This window comes from Callospermophilus lateralis, chromosome 7 (assembly GCF_048772815.1).
Source record: "Callospermophilus lateralis isolate mCalLat2 chromosome 7, mCalLat2.hap1, whole genome shotgun sequence".
In the NCBI taxonomy this organism is placed as follows: Eukaryota; Metazoa; Chordata; class Mammalia; order Rodentia; family Sciuridae; genus Callospermophilus; species Callospermophilus lateralis.
In genome coordinates this window covers 11,344,810-11,361,268 of record NC_135311.1, presented here as the reverse complement: position 1 = coordinate 11,361,268, position 16,459 = coordinate 11,344,810, and the positions used below count along the sequence as shown (strand labels likewise).

At 44.2% G+C, this 16,459-nt stretch overlaps 1 non-coding gene across 1 annotated transcript; it reads left to right on the top strand.

Annotated features, from left to right (window-relative positions):
• The first annotated feature begins 10,213 nt into the window (after positions 1–10,213).
• Trnar-ucu (transfer RNA arginine (anticodon UCU)) lies at positions 10,214–10,287 on the top strand. Its single transcript has one exon. It is a non-coding gene; the product is annotated as a tRNA-Arg (tRNA).
• Positions 10,288–16,459: the final 6,172 nt, after the last annotated feature.

The following is a 16,459-nucleotide window of genomic DNA, read 5'->3' as shown; positions in this document are numbered from 1 at the left end:
GATGGGTGGGATCCAATCTGCTCCGAGTTGTAGTGGATGTCAGGGAGGATGTGGCTGAGCTGAGTCTTCAAGGAGGAAGAGCAGTCTTCCAAGCAGATGTGAGGGTGGGAGGGAAAAGAAGGGCGTTCCAGAAAGAGGCAACCTCTCCGCCTACCAAGGCATATTAACGAGGAACTAGGACCTTTATTTATTTTTTTCCCATTTAAGGAACTGCAAGTGTGTTGGTAATGCCCAACCAAGGCGAGGGGTAAAGATGGAGATCATATAAACGAAGTTGAAAAGATGGGCAAGACTCTGATCCTAGATGGTCTTTAGCTTATCTCTAGGCGTCTAGAGAAGTAAGAAATATTGAGTTTGGCCTTCAAGAAAAATCTCCGTCGCTCTGCTGGTGATGTGGCAGATGGGTGGAAGAGGAGGAGGAGCAAGACAGTTGCTCATAGACAGTGAGGAGTTATTAAAATATTAAAATAGTGCTTGTCACAGAGGATGAACTGTTTGAACTAAGTCAGAGGCAATGGCAAAGTGAGGGACAGGTTTGAGAGCCGTGCAGAAGGCAAAACAGATAGACCTTAATAGCTGATTAAATTTGGAGGATCAAGATGGGGAGAGAAGTCTTCTCAGACTCCAGGATTTGGGCTTAAATGACTGGATGGCCAGTTTGGTCTTCCCAGTTCTGCTTTGACCAAGTCAATTTTCTCCCTTCCTTTTACTGTTGTGTGTGTAGCCAGTTTTCTATTATCCTGGTTGCAATCTCCATTATAATTTACCTTGGCTACTTACAAAAGCCTCCTCCGTGCCCTTCTGAAATCATCCACCGCACAGCCGCCAGACTACTCTAGCTAAAATGCAAATCAAATCCTAGTTCTCCCTTCCTTAAAACCCTCCACTGCCTTTGCATCTCCTGCAGGATTAAAATCAAAAGCCTTTAACATGACATCGTAGGAGCTTCACAGCCTGATCTCTGCCGCCATCCACTCTCTCACTTCCTGCCCTTGAAGTTTAGCAACATCTCATTTCTTGTAATTTTTCACCCAGATTTTTTTTTTGGCTTTATTTTTACGCATGCTGTCCTCTCTGTAGAGTGCCTTTCTTCCTCAGTTTCCCTCACACACACGCAACACACACAAACACACAATCTATTTCCCAACTCCACTGGTTTTTTTTTTTTTTTTTTCCTTTGTGAACTGGTTAGCAGCTAGCTGTTCTTCTTTTAAACCTCGGTTTAGGTCTGTAGCTTTAGAAAACTCCTCAGACTGGACTGGTTTGCCCATTTTTATTTTTGCGGCATGCTGGATGTATCTCTACAGTTGGGGAACATTGTTTATGACTCCCTTTATGTTTGTGACTTTATTAAGGGCAGACATGATGTTGTCATTATCTCTTTATCTTCAATGCATAACACATTTCTTGGCATACAATCCGGGCTCATAGGTTTGTGGAATGAACAAAGTAATAAATTAGTGGGTGGACAGTGCTACTACCACTAGCTAAGTTAGTGGATTGCAAAGATCGTATTTATGGGGCGATACGAGCACGGATGTGTGTTTTCTGCAGTTGAGATGGCTCAGAGTCAGAGAGATGATAATCTTTGGGCAGTTGAGTCTACCAATCTGGATTTCTTATGAGATGTCTGTTTTTAAGATATGGATATGGAGGTTCTTCAGCTCTTAACGGATAGTGTGTGCTATATATGCCATTCAAACTCACCCAGGGAGAAAATATAAAAGAAGAAAACCAAGGCATACTTAGTGCAGTATGTTTGACCACAAACCACAGAAAACTTTATTTACATTTTGCTATTCTCTAGAACACACAGGCTTCTTGGATGTAGAATGCCTCCCAGAGGTATGTGTGTAAGACTTGGTCCCCTGGTATTGGGAGGCGGAGCCTAGGGGCAAATCTTTAGGTCATTGGGGGTGTGCCCTTGAAGGGGATATGGGACCTTGTCCTCTCTTTCTTTTCCCTTTCTCTCTATTGCTCATGCTAGAAGCAATTTTGATGTGCCATCACATCTAGCACATCCAAAGCAAGAGGCCCACCTGATCTTGCTCTGGAACCTCTAGACCTGTGAGCTGAATGAACCTTTTCTCTTTATAAGCTAATTAGCTCAGGGATTTTGTTGCAGTGATAGAAAGCTGACTAACATGTGGGCTCATACATATTCATGTGTGTGTAACCAAAATATACATAAGATTATGAAACAATACATGGTTTTATTAGAGGGTAATGACCTCTGGTATTTTCTTTTTTCATTCTGTCTTGTCCTTTCCGGTCCTATCCTATCCTACCTACCATTTCTCTCCTCTTTTATAAAAATGCATCCAGCCTTCTATTTTGCTGTCTGATGAACACTGCTCTTCAGAAAGCTAAAACTTAAGAAAGAGAAGGGGCTGGTGAAGGAATCTGGAAAGAAGGAATTGAGAAATAAAAACAAAAACAAACAAACAAAAAACAGTAAGAAGAGAATAGCGTGTGCCACCGAAGCCACTGGACTGAGTCTTTTTTAAGAATGAAGCTGTGGTCACAAGTGTGAAATGCTACAGGAAGGTGAAGCGAGACTATTGAATTTGACAATTAGGAAGCTATTAGTAACTTTAGCGAGGACACTTTAGCAGTAGCTGGATTGAAATCAATTGAGGAGTCATTGAGGGGAAGGAAAAAGAATCTGAGCCTACGCTCTTTTAAAAACAGAGACGGTGGGGCACAAGTCTGCTCAGGATTTTCTCACCTTTTATCTCATTTGTTTCTCATTATGACCTTACAAAGAAGGCATTGCCACTTGTGTGGATTTTTAAAGGCACATGTGTAATCTGCGTCTCAGACAAGGTCATCCAGGTGCCCAAGGTTTCTATCATCACACAGTAAGCTGCGGCGTGTGATTTAAACCCTGCTCACCCCAACTTTAAAGTCTGTAGTTTTCCAACTGGACCATAATGCTTAGTGTATTTTTGTAATATTGGATAAGTAATCTAATTTCTATGGGCCTGAGTTTAATAATCTATGTAACTACAGATGGAAAGGGTGGCTAAAAATTACAGACTCCAGAAATATGGAAAGTAAGGAGCAAACAAACATTCACTGACTTAGCATTTTCAATTTCATCTTCAAACTGCTTTTTTTTTTTAAAAAAAAAATTACAGAAGTAATAAGAGCATAAGCCAACATTTCAACTGATGCATAAGGTCAAAGGAAGCTTAATTATTTAAAAACCCTCCTCTATTTTTGAGGATTCTGTGATTCTAGGCAGAGGTTATTCTATCCTTTTAATTTCCTGGTTTACCAGTTAAGACGGAATATAGAGTATTTTTGCTCTTCCTACCCTCTCTTTCCCCACAACAGAGACTATTTGGGGGATCAGTGGCACTATAGTGAAATAAAAAGAGCACTGAATGAGGAGTCAGAAAACCTGGAACTGAAGAATGCTGTGTAAGTGACCAGCTGATTGATTTGGAGCCAATCGCTTATTCACTCAAATGGACGTGAGTTTCTTATGTTTTGACTTAAGGTAATTGGGAAGGAAATGGGCTGTTGAACAGCAGACCTCCCAGAGCTCAGTCACCTGAGGCTGCTTGTTCTGTGTTCCAAGTATGGCAACATTTTACCCCACCCCATGGCCATTCCCAGGCCTGCCTGGCCCTCCTGTCCTGTCTTAGGACACCAATCTGAGAACACCATGCTTCTCTGAAGGCTGCCTGGAGTGGACAGAGGTCAGGATGCTGCACTGTTGCAGCATGATTTTGGGAAAACTTCCTAATGTCTTTGATCAAGGTGGTTCCTTTGTAAAAGGAAGACAATGATAATAATGTTCTTCCCACAGTCTGGGATAGTTCTGATGATAAAATGAGATAAAGAATTCAGAACACTTTTGTCATCATTATTTGCTTTTGCTTCCTCTTCTTTGCCCAGTACTGGAGATTAAACCCTGGGCCTTGTGCACACTTTTGGCAAGTGCTCAGCCCCCAGCCCCAGCCACTATCATCATTATTAGTATTGTCTCATGATCGTAGAAAGATAATATGAAAAAGGACCATTAGAAATTCAACTCCCACATTATTTAAAAACTCTTTTTCGCACTGAAGATTGAATCCAAGGTCATTCTATCTGTTAGAGTCTGTAAACAAGTCTGGATGGCGCCTGGCAAAATGTCAGAGGGAGTGGTTTGTAAAGTAACAAAAGCAAGCCATTAAGTGTGGAGATTTCTGATTGGTTGACTGCTGTATCTAGTTTATGCTAATTAAGATAAGCTGTACAAAATGTATAAATACCTCTGTTATCCTACAATAAACGGCTCCTATTCCTGCTGCATCAAGATACACAAGTCATTCGTCACCCCCTGGTTATTTTGCTGCATACTGCGGCACTATCCCCAGCCCTTTTTATTTTATTTTTTTAAATTTTGAGACAGGGTTTCACTAAGTTGCCCAGGCTGGCCTTGAACCTGCGATCCTCCTTGCCTCAGTCTCCTAAATCGGTGATATTACAGCTATGCACCACCACACCTGGTTGAACTCCCGCCTTCTAAAGAAGAACTTGAGCCTGAAGGAGATGAGCTGATTTACTCTGGATAGAACACTTACCCATATCCCTGTCTTAAGTACAGAAATGGAATGTTCTTTAGGGACAGACTTTTGAGGGTTGCGCCTACCTAGGTAGTGATTGACTGTCATAGAAGGACGAAACACGTACGACCTGTTGTGATTTGTCAGACCTAATATTCTTGTGTAAAAAGACAAGTTTAGTCTCTGAGACTGTTTAGATCCTGAAACTTTCATAGTAATGTGTTTTGGCAGTAGGAGAATTGAACCTAAATATGCTCTACCATCGAGCTACGTCCCCCATCCTTTATTTTTTATTTTAAGAAAGGGTCTTGCTAAATTGCTGAGGCTAGTCTCAGACTTGCAATCCTCCTGCCTCAGCTCTCTGAGTCTCTGGGATTCCAGCATGCACCACCACTATCATGTTTTTTTGTTTAATTAAACTGACACAATGTGAAAGAGGAACACCTACTACTTGACTAGGTTCACCTCAAGGTGCCTTCCAGGATGAATATGAAATGTCATCTAGAGCAAGCAAATGACAGAGAAAGCCCAGTTCACCTGTAATATGAAAACCAATGCTTTTGAATCTCTCTATAATTATTGACTCTTTAAGGGTCTGTCTTCTGTTCTTTGATCTCTGGCCTAGCGTACCTGACCTTTCGGGACCAGGGTCCCACAGTAACCATAAAGACGAAGGAGACTGGTTTCCAGCTCATATCCATGGAAACTCAGTGCCGTGGGTGTTAGCAGAGCCCTGGTCTGGACATTTCAGTTGTAAATCCTGTGATACACAGAAGTCCTAGGCAAAGCGTTAAAGAGGCACACGTGGGTCCTAGAGCCCCAGGTATCTGAAGGTGAACGGCGGGGAGACGGGGGGAGAACTAACAAATCATCTGGACCAGCCTCAGGAAGCTGGCACCAGGTGGGCTGAGTAGAAGGGGACTCAGAAGAACAGACCCTATAGGTTGTGCCTTAAGAAGAAGTCTGTCTTTGGGGAGACCAGGACTAAACGGATGATGGGTGAGAAAAGAACTCTGAAGGATGAAATCCGGAGGGAGGAACAAAGGGCCTGAGGCTGAAGGGCTGATGGTGACTCGGACTCTGGGTAGCAACCCAGCAGTCATGAGAGAGGAGTCTGGAGGCTGGGGAGACTTAGGGAGGCTTAAGGCTGATGGCAAAAAGGCACAGAGGTTGCAAAGCGTAGTGGGCTGAGGCTGGGAGAGACCAGGCGCAGGGAGTCTGGGCAAAAGCGTTTGGAGTAGCTGAGAACTGGTGGGGCTCGGCCAAGAAACTGAACTTTGCAGAGAGTGACAGGGTGGGAAGAGGATCAGGCAAGGCCAGCTGCAGAAGGTGGGAAGAAGTGCGATGGACATGAGTCATGAGAGGTGTGGACGCAGGGGAAAGGAACATTTTAAAGCAGGAACTGACTGAGGGTTATGCATCCCGAGGAAGAAGGAGACGTTGGTGGGGATGGTGAAGAGGAACTGGAAGATGGCGGAAGTGGGGACCCACGAAAGTGATGGGTTGGGGGTTGGAAACAGAGGCATAGAGAGCCTATCTTCCAAAGAGGAAGAGTGGGGTTGGCATGGGGAGTTGGCACCAGAAATTGACACATTTTTTGGAGGGTCTGGGTGAACCAGAAAGTTTTTTTTGTTTTTTTTTTTTAAATTCCCAAAAAGATCGGGTGGAATCTGGTAGCCATTACCCTTCCACCCATCAAAACTGCTGGCGCCCCCATCCTTCTTGACCAGAGGGAGACTTGCTCTCCTTGGAGACATACTGTCTAGACTGTTTGCTCCTGGAGAAGCCTGCAGAGGCAGGAGAAAGACAGGAAGCGGAGAAAGATTCTATCTCCAGATGCTTCACTGTTGTCTGATTCCTTAGGGGGTGGACCTCTGCGGGGAAGTCATTGTGACCTTGACTGCCTCCAGGATACAGCACACTGACCGGTTAGAGTGGCCTGGGTCTACTTTTCTGGAATGCTTGAGAGGACTGTGTCACTTGGCTGGACGGAGCTAACGGGGAATGGTCTCTGAAAGTTGGAGATGAGTGAGGAAAATTGGCTCTGCATTTGTCTTCCTTGAGTTTGACTCTCAGGTTTAATTGTTACCTGGATTATCTCCCGTCTTCCTTCTCAGGGAAGAGCAAAGCAGGGTGAGGAGGAAGCAAACAATCTGCGGGAAGGAGGGACACAGGAGGCTTTGGGAACGTGGGTGCTTCCTTGTGATGGGTGAGGAACGCGCATGACAGGAATAGGCCCATGAACACAGAACAGAATTCCAGAAGGATGGAAGAATGGAAGGACCTTGGGTTATAGGTATGTCCACTTTATCCTTCTTTAAGGGATAGGGAGTTAAGAGCTGACCATCTGTGAATTCAGCAGAGTAGGCCTGGCAACAGAGGCCCAATATCGCCAACCACCTTTTTCAGCCTTCCTGGGAGGTGCTCACAGGAGCAATGAGGTGGGTGGATTCCCAGGGGTGAGCTAGTAAGAGGGAGCTGACTGCCCACAGGTGGAGCTGTGAGAAGATGGTATATGGAAAGCATTTACACTGGATTGAACAAATAGGGTTGGGAATGTTGTCGGGACTGGAAGATGAAAGTCAAATGTCTGAGGAGGTGCTCTTTGTCTTGCTCTGGTAATATCCTTCTTTCGTTTTTAAAATATGGACTAGTTGATATAGGTTCCTTTAGGAAAGCTCTAAGACCATGTAGGATGTGGGATCTGATTGTGATTTTTTTCCCCCCTCTGGACCAAAGAGAAAAAAATTTTTCTTTTTATATTTGTCATAAGTATCCCAGCAACACTTTATGAATGAAATAATGCATGAGCATCCCAGTGTGTCTGTAGGGTCACTGAGTGGTATTCAATTAGAGGCATGAGTAATGTTTGAGTCACAGATCTTTGGAGAATTAAATCAGTATTTTTTTTTTTTTGGAAAGGAAATATACTTATCTTCTTCTTAAGGGTTTACATAATCACAAAGAGCATATACCTGCTTTAAAAGAAGAAAAAAATGTACTGTCCCCAGCCAATTTTGAGTGGCTTAACCTCATCTTTCCTGCCCCTTTAACGTCCTAGCTTTATTTGATTGTTTCCTATCTTATTTTTAAATTGAAAACATAGTTAGGAGACATTGTTCATACTGTTGAGAGGCTTGTCTATCTTACGGATGATAAAACAAAAGATGTCAGAGAGACAAAGTTCAGTATTTTTGTTGATACAGATTATAAGTACAGAGTGTCCCTGAAAAAGTTGTTTTTTTTTTTTTTTCTTGGAATAGAGAGATTTCTGTGGGAAAGCGAGAGGAAGTTGAAGGAGGGGGCTTTCAAGGGAAGGAAGAGACCCAGGCAACAGGGTCTCTGTGTGGACTTGGAAACTTGACTCCTTATTTGCTAGGCCATAGAATGATTCCTTGTTTTCTGCCATACGTCATTCAGGGTCATATCCATATTGGAATTTACCTGCAGGATCTTTGAGGGTGGGATTTACCTTCTCGGTCACATCCCCAGCAACCAGGGAGAGCATTGCAAATGAATGAAGCTCCCAAGGGAGTGGAAGTTGGGGGGCCTCTACCTTGAGGGTGTGGAGAACACATGATCTAAGAGGCAGTGCAGCTTTGGGCTTAACTAGGGACCGACAGATTTCTTGGGTTTAGGGCAGAGTGTTTGCTAAAACCAAAGGCTGTGTGTGTGTGTGTGTGTGTGTGTGTGTGTGTGTGTAAAAGATCGTGGGCCTGGCAGGAAGTGTCCTCCCAAGCTGACCTTGCCTTTCCTTTGCATGTGAGCAGCTCTTTGCTGGCCTGTGAGATTGAGCTTCCCTTTGTAGACACCTGGGCTTCTTTGAACTGCTCCCTGACCAGCCCCTTGTTAGTGGCCACTTGGAGCACTACAGGGTCTGTCTGGCATTCAGTTTTGTGTCACAGGTTCTTGAACGAGTCTAGGGTAAATGTATTAAGAAAGACCTATTCGTTGCCTCCTTCTTATAAGTTTATGATATACATTGGTTTCACTTTTCTCAGCGCCTGGCTGGAGGTCCTATGTGGAAGGCCATCTCGGTTGAAGTAGGTGTAGATTTTCCCCTCTGGTGGTAGAGTCTTCTTCTTTCACTCCGGCCCTGAATCACCTTGGTGGAACTTCCTACCGGGTCTCATTCTTGGGGCCACAAGGATGGGTAGAGTGCAAGTTCAAGTGCTGTCTTGGAATGTGGAGAGTCCTTGAAGCTCTTCCTGTCTGGGTATTTATATTGGTCCCTTACTTGCCCAACGCCTGGTCTGACAGGTCTGGACTGTCTTGGGTTATGACTGGAGTCTACTTTCAGTGTTCAGAGCTGTGGGTTGTGGAGACACCATGAGGGAGGAGGAGAGGAGTCTGCTCTCTGCTTTTACTGTAACCTTTTGAGAGGGAGTGGGGTGGTAAACACTGAATCAAATCTTTAAATCAATGCATTAGCATTGGAAGCATAGAGGTCAATTATCCCAGTGTGTCTGGGACAAGATAGGAGAAAATGAGCTGAGAGTAGGATAAGAAGGACTTGGATTAGACATTCCAAAGAACTGCCACAGTGGAAATTATAAACAACAGTGATTGTAGAATTGTCTTCTTTGGGAGGCTTTTGAAAATGGGAAAATATTTTTTTGGATCTGAGCTAGGTATGGGAGTCCTATATGTATGGTTATGGAGGGATAGTCAGTTTAATTGTACTTGGATGCCTCTAGCTAACTTGGACAGCTGAGAAATCCTCCTTTCTTAAATTAGGAAAAATTTTTCCCTGAATGGAAAGAATTGTAGGGACTTAGGGGATAGGGTCAGTACAGGGGAAGGGACACAGGTTTTCAAAGACCGAGTCCCTTAACTGTGAGACCCACTTGTATTTCATTAAAGAAATGCCACTCTTACCCTCCCTCCCCAAGTGTACACACGCAAACTCTTAATTTCTGTCTCTCTCTCTCTCACACACACACACATACACACTCACACTATACTGCTCCGTCTCCACTCCCGACCTTAATTCTAGTGAGGATGCTGAAGGCACATCAAATCAGACTCCTGGTACCTCTTCTGTGGGCTTGACAGATACAATTCTGACAGCCGAGGAGCGGGCCAGTTTCCTGCAGCCCAGCTTTCTTTCCTGCCATTCTCTCTCTGCCGCCATTCAGTGTTTCTTCACAGAAGCAGCTCCTTTGTTTCTGAGATCTAGGGTTTTCCCCGAATCCCCCAGCTTTGCCCAGCCCCAGCCTCAGAATAGCTGGACCCAGCGACGGGGATGAAACCACAGTGAAGGAATGGGGGTGGAGGTAGAGATGGCTTCTGCCTTCTCTGCCAGGCTGGGTGCACTCGACTTCATTAGCATGAGAATAGGAAGACTTTCCCCGCATCCTTCCCGAGGGATGGGGAGGAAAGGAGAGCAGAGACTCTAGCTCTGTCCTCCCCTATCGATAAAGATGCTGAGACTGGCAAAATGACCACTGTCACATTCCTCCCATCCTCCGAGAATCCTAGGACCCACAATATTGAGGAAAGCTTTCGTGGAGCCGGCTGGTGGATCTCCACTCCAGATTTTCCAGCTGTCCCTGTCCCCCCCACCGCTCCGAGAGCAGGATGCTGAGATGGCTCGGTGATGCAGAAGGTATGTGCTTTTTCAGTTCTGGTGCTGATGCTGTGTGTGTGGTGAGGTCTCTGTGGCGCAATGGACGAGCGCGCTGGACTTCTAATCCAGAGGTTCCGGGTTCGAGTCCCGGCAGAGATGGTCACCTGGCAGGTGCCTCTTTTGTTTCGAATGCTGTCCTGCTAGGTTGATAATTATATTTATTCCTCCCTGGAGGCTTTGGGGGAGAGAAAGGAAAGCCTTTTCCTTGGGAATCCCGGATCTCCATCCCTTTTCCATTCCCTCCCTCTTCATTCTTTCTGTTTCTCCCTGACTGATTTTCCTTGTCCAGTGGAAGCTCAGATGTCCGCTGCATCTCTGCCCAGTCCGACCCACACAGCCTTTTTTGAATCCTTTGCTTCATAATGAGATAATTGATACATTGCGACCAAGACGCCAGCTCACGGGTTCTGGAATAGCGATGGTTCTCATCCGTTTTCCCTCTGGGAACACAAAAAGGCAGACTGACTCTTATGCAAAGGAAGAAATGTCCAGCTGTCCTCTGAGGTAATACCCACCTTGACCAAGCTCTTCTTTTGGGGGCCAGGAGATGGCTGGGGTCATGCAGAGAATAATTCCTTGCACTTTGTTAGCTACCCTTTGTATTCCTAAGGCTTTGGGGGCTAACGCTGGTAACTCACTTCCTCTTACATTTCAGAGGTGAAATGTAATCATCACTGTCTGCCTCAGTGGAATAAACCTCACAGCAACACACTAATTACCAGTGGTATAAGTTGGATGAGCTTGTCCCCAGAAAGGTAAAGTTCTTATGCTCAGATGCGTTCACTGTGAAGTTTGCTGTACCCTTTCTGTTGGCAGGACAAGCTTTGAGGGTTGTGTTGTGAATTTCTTTTTCTTTTTTTTCCCCCTAACAAGCTGATGATCACCTCATCTCTCATCCTGCATTCACTTCTGTTCCCCGTCTCATCCAATGGGCCACATTCAGCCAGATTGGGAGCCTGGTCACATCAGGATGTAGCTCATGTTTCTATTTTGGGCTGGCCTGGCTCTCTCCCTTGCACATTGCTGCCTCTAGCCTATTAGCTGGAAGGGACGGCCCGTGCCAATGACTGACCTCCACCTCGGTGAACCCAGGAAACCCTGACAGGACCGCGAGTCAGCATCCCTCCCACGTGGGACTCTGGGTGGAGGGCCAGAGAACACAGCCATGGATTTACTCTGCGGAAGTTGAGGTTGGAAGAGGCAGAGGATCCCAATAACCAGTTTAACCAAACCATGCTGAGAGTGGGGAGAAAGATGAGAACTCTGGAGGGGGTTGGTGCTTTTTCCTTTGACATGTGTGTATTTGCAGCAAGTTGAAACTCCCCAAATTCTTTGGAAGTGGTAGTCTTTTAAGGGGACTTAAAATTCTTGTCCTCAGAGCCAACATAACTCTACCTTTCTGCATTACCTTAGAGGAGTGCCAACTCAGCTATGAATTATCACCCAACATCCCTCTAGATATGCCCTTTGGATCCTTTCGATTATTGTTAACTTATTTTATTCTTGATATATTTTGTTAAGGAAAGGGATGGTATATTTTCATCAATAATCCAAGCATTGTATGTTTTTCTCCCCTGCACCCAGTACTGAAGAATGGACCCAGGGGTGCTCTGACACTGAACTACATCCCCTGACCTTTTTAATTACATTTTGAGAAGAGGTCTTGCTAAGTTGCACAGGCTGGTCTTGAACTTGCAATCTTCCTTCCTCAGCTTCCAGAATAGCTGGGATTACAAGCGGGTGCCCCTCCTCCTGGCTTCATATATGTTTTTTGAGATGCCTGGTCTCGTGCTACTGTTGGGCCTGCTCAACAGTAAGATGTCGGAGAGAAAGGAGGTGGTTGTCACGTGCATGGTTAAAAGTCAGGGCAGGGGTGCAAGTTCATTATGGCTCACTCTAGTGTTTGCTCAACCCTGGAAACTTTTTGGGAACAATGATCAGACTTCATGGAATTGTGGGGTCAGGGGCAGGAGGGGGAACAGGAAGAGGGTATGTGCCCAGGTAGACACGGAGTTGGGATTTGTTCACGTTTGATCATCACCTGATATAGCCAGCTCCTTATGTGAAGTTCTATGCCAGTGACAATTAAAACTCAAAGGGAGTCCCCCAAGCCTGATTTTAGCCTGTCATTTCTGTTTCCTAACAACTCGGAGTCAGTGGACTTTGGTATAAGTTGCATCTTTGCCAGTTTGCTCAATCTCTGAACTTTAACTTACTTATTTGTAGAAATGAGGTTTTATTCTCTTTCCTACACATGGAAAAGTGGATGAGAAAGCCCATTGCACAGTTCTGTACATAAATGTGGACTCTATTTTCTGGTTGCTTTCATCTTGCTCTTCAGCCTGGAGGAAAGGTGTCTGGCCACACAGCAGGGGAGGTGAGAGGGTCTGAATGGTTAACTCCTACCTGGAGCATCCGGGGTGACTTTGTCCCATTAGCTAGGGCGGGTGCTGGCACAGAACAGGTCGAGAGAGAAGGTGGAGTGGGTATTTCTAGTCACTGTGGTCCTCCAGAGGATGACTGGTCCCTTTGCACCTCAGGGAACTCATCTCCGCTGGGCAGGTGGAAGAGTCTGCAGGCCAACCCACTGAGTGGAATGAGGAGCCTCCATAGTCTTAGACATCAGCCAGATCTGGTTGTCGGCATCCGTCTCTGAGGGGTGATGCTTTGGGGACTTGAAGAGAATATCGTCAGGACTGCAGGGAAGCTTTTCCTCATGGGTAAAATTCTTCTGTAAGTGATAGCAATTTTCTTCTTAACATAGGAGGGATAACTCGTAATTTATGAATATCATAATTATTGTATTTTTTAAAATACTCAGAATACAAAATAGAAATAGTTTTTTTTTTTTTTTTTTTAAAGTCACTTTACTGTAAGACTCAAATGCTTCAGAGGTGCTGGAGCTGATCATTAATTGCAAAGTATGTGGGCAGATATGTCTTATTTATTATTGTATTCTTAGTGTCTGAAATATGGTAGGCATTTGATGGATATATTTGAAAGAATTAACGCTGACTTAGATTGGCTATAAATTATGTAGATAGGAAAAAAGAAAGAAATTTCTCTTAGCTCCTAGGCAGCAGGAACACAGGCAATAGCTTCATGCATTAATTCATTCACTCAAGAAAGATTCATCAAATCTTCACTTTGTGTCACTTTCCGTTGTTCCAGACACTGGCATCCAAAATAGCAACCCCCATCACCCCCAGGAGTACATGTTCTTATGTCCCAGACATGAAAGGTTAAAACGTGTGTGTGTGTGTGTGTGTGTGTGTGTGTGTGTGTGTGTGTGTTTTACTTAGGATTGAACTCAGGGGCACTTTACAAATGATCTACATCCCCAGTCCTTTTTATTTTATTTTTTATTTTTTACATTTTGAGGCAGAATCTCGTTAAATTTCCCAGGCTGACCTTGAACTTTTGATCTGAGTTGCTGGGATTTACAGGTGTGCCCTACCATGCCTGGTTAGATGGGTAAAATATCAAAATAGAATTTTAGGTGGACTTAAGTACAGTGGGGGAATTTTATGAACGATGGGGATAGAGCGTGACTTGAGTGGTCCTTCCGGAGGCCCTCTTGCAGGGAATGAAGACCTGAAAGATGAGGACTCGGATGAACTTCAAAGACTGGTATTTCATGCAAAGAATCAGCAAGAGTGGACACCCTGAGGTTTGGACCAATTTGAAAGGAAGCCCAAAGATCAGTGTAGTGAGTAGAGAGGAGATGGAGAGAATTTTAGGGTCAGAGTTTAAGACTGGGCATGCCATGGAGAGAGCAGTGTTAATCCTGTCACATCCAACTCTGATGAAGTCCAGTATTTTCTCAAGTCTCCTCTATTGGCCTATAATTAAATCCAGAGCTAACATAACCTTCCCACTCAAATTTATTAAAGCAAATCAATATGATAGAGTAATTGTAACATATGAGAGAAATAAAAGGAAATAAACTGATAATAAACAGTATGCATTTTAGTATATAAATGCTACGTTCGCATTTTTCTTTCATTATAAAGAATGGTCTTGAATACAGGAGCTTCCTAGGCAAACCAAGGCAGGCATTGCTGCACTGCTGACTTAAATATCATGAAAGAGGGCTGGGGATGTAGCTCAGTGGTACAGCGCTTGCCTGATGTGTGAAACCCTGGGTTCAATTCCCAGTACTGTGATAAACAAACAAACAACAAACAAATGCCATATATTTTAAAAATAAAAGGGACATCATCCATCAGCAGTGTCATTTCTAAATCTGGTGAAGACTTTTCATTAATTTTTTTTTTTTTTTTTTTTTTTTTTTTTATCAAAGCAAAGTCAGTCTTCTTGCAAAATACACAGTACACAGTACTTTGCATTTCTGGAAGATTAAGGAAGTTCTAAAACCATGCAAAAAAAACTCTCTTGTCTTTACATATGTAAAAATGAGTTAGACTCAAGACTCAGATACCAGCAAATAGGTTTTTGGTGGATGATTCCAACAAAGTGCACAACACAGGCAATTCTTTGCATGACATGCTCCTGCATGTCACAGGATACAAAAATCCCAGATACCCTTCCTCTCTACAGTTTTAATGGGGGTCTCTAGTTATTTGGACAGCAAAAACTACCAAATTTTCAGACCACTCCAGAGGGGCTATTGCTGCCCCATCAGCAACCATGGATGTGGGGCTTGCAGCTCAGGCTTTCCTGCATGTTGGTGAGGGCAGCTGGTGGGTTTAGAGGAAGGCTGACAGGTTAAAAGGCTGTTGGCAGAGAACAGACTGGGTTGGAGCTGCAGGCAGGTTTGCACTTCTGCTAGGCCCAGAGCCTTGCAGAAGCAGCAGGGGGTGGCACTGTGGTTTCCAAGGGCTGGTTCTGCTGTCACCAGAGATGGGGAGTTTTATAATAGTGTCCACCTACAAAAGTGATTTATTAACTCTGGAGAGCAGACCTGGCACACATCACTTACATTTTGTCTGGGAACTGGTTATTTTTACTTATTGTCATTACCATACTTGTCACCTACCAGTGAACATGTTCATTTTGCTTGTATTTAAAATCCATAGCAAATAGAGCATACTCCCTAAAACAGTATTGCAGTGTTTATGTCCGTAGTAGCTCCCATAAATTATCATGGAACAGAGTGTCTTTAAACCTCCCTATGTCCTCTGCAGAGTTTGGATGGATCTTTTTTTCCCCTCCATGATAGAAATACTGTTCTGCAGTGTTTCTTTTGAGAGAATAAATAGTGAGACATGGAATATTATGATAAGGGAAGCTGAAAACCGTCAGCACAGTAGAAGAAGCAATTTCATGGGAATGACACAGACCTGGGTCCAAATCTGGGCTCTTGCTGTTTAACTGTGTGACTTGGGACACACATTAGGTCTCTTTGAGCCTTGATTTCCTCACCTAGAGAATGATCCACATCTTACCTAGAATTAAACAAGGGAAGATATAACAGTGTCTGGATTAGACAGTTAGATACCCAGTAAGAGCTAATGCAAATGCTGGCCTCCTTAGTTTATGGATGGTTCTTTCAATCCATCTTCTGCAAATTGCATGTATCGAGCTAGTTTCTTTGTGTGAGCTTTGAGAGACTTAGCCTTGAACGGCATGTTTCCATCCCTTGAAAATGGTTGGGCTGAATGGAGGCCTGGTGGATGTAAACAAATGCATAATGTACTTTAGATAATGGTTAACTCAAAAAGCACTTCTACTGTGATCACGTTGGGAGCTCTGGATTTCTCTCTGGGGCCCTGAGTAGAGAAACCCTGAAGCAATCCTTAGTCTAGCTCTGGAAGCAAGGTTTCCTAGGCTCTGTGGAGAGGGTCACAGGACACCTTCTCTGTGTGCAGCAACACAGGGGTTTATAGCTAGGTATGCTGACATGCATGCCTATCTGGAGAAGGCAGGTAGACAGGCTCAAAACAAAACCCTGGGGAGCTTGGAGGAGATTGGAGATCAGGACTCGGCTGCTGCAATCCTGGCCAGGTCCTTTCCATGGATTTAGCTCATGACTCCCTAGGAGACTATCTTCTGGGAATCACTAACAACCCCCTCCCCCCTAATAATCTTGTCTTTTTTTTTTTTCTTTTGCTGTATCAATAGACCACTTTTCAGGAAGGGAAATGTACCATCCGAAATAGCAGACCATTTAGAACCAGTTGTATTTATTTTGAGAGAACACGGAACATTTTCCTTTTCTAATTATGGCCAACCTTCTGACAGTGCTTTCCTCTCCTTTCTTTCTTTCAATGTGTTCCTGATGGCAGAAGAGAGTGATTGTTTGCTCTCA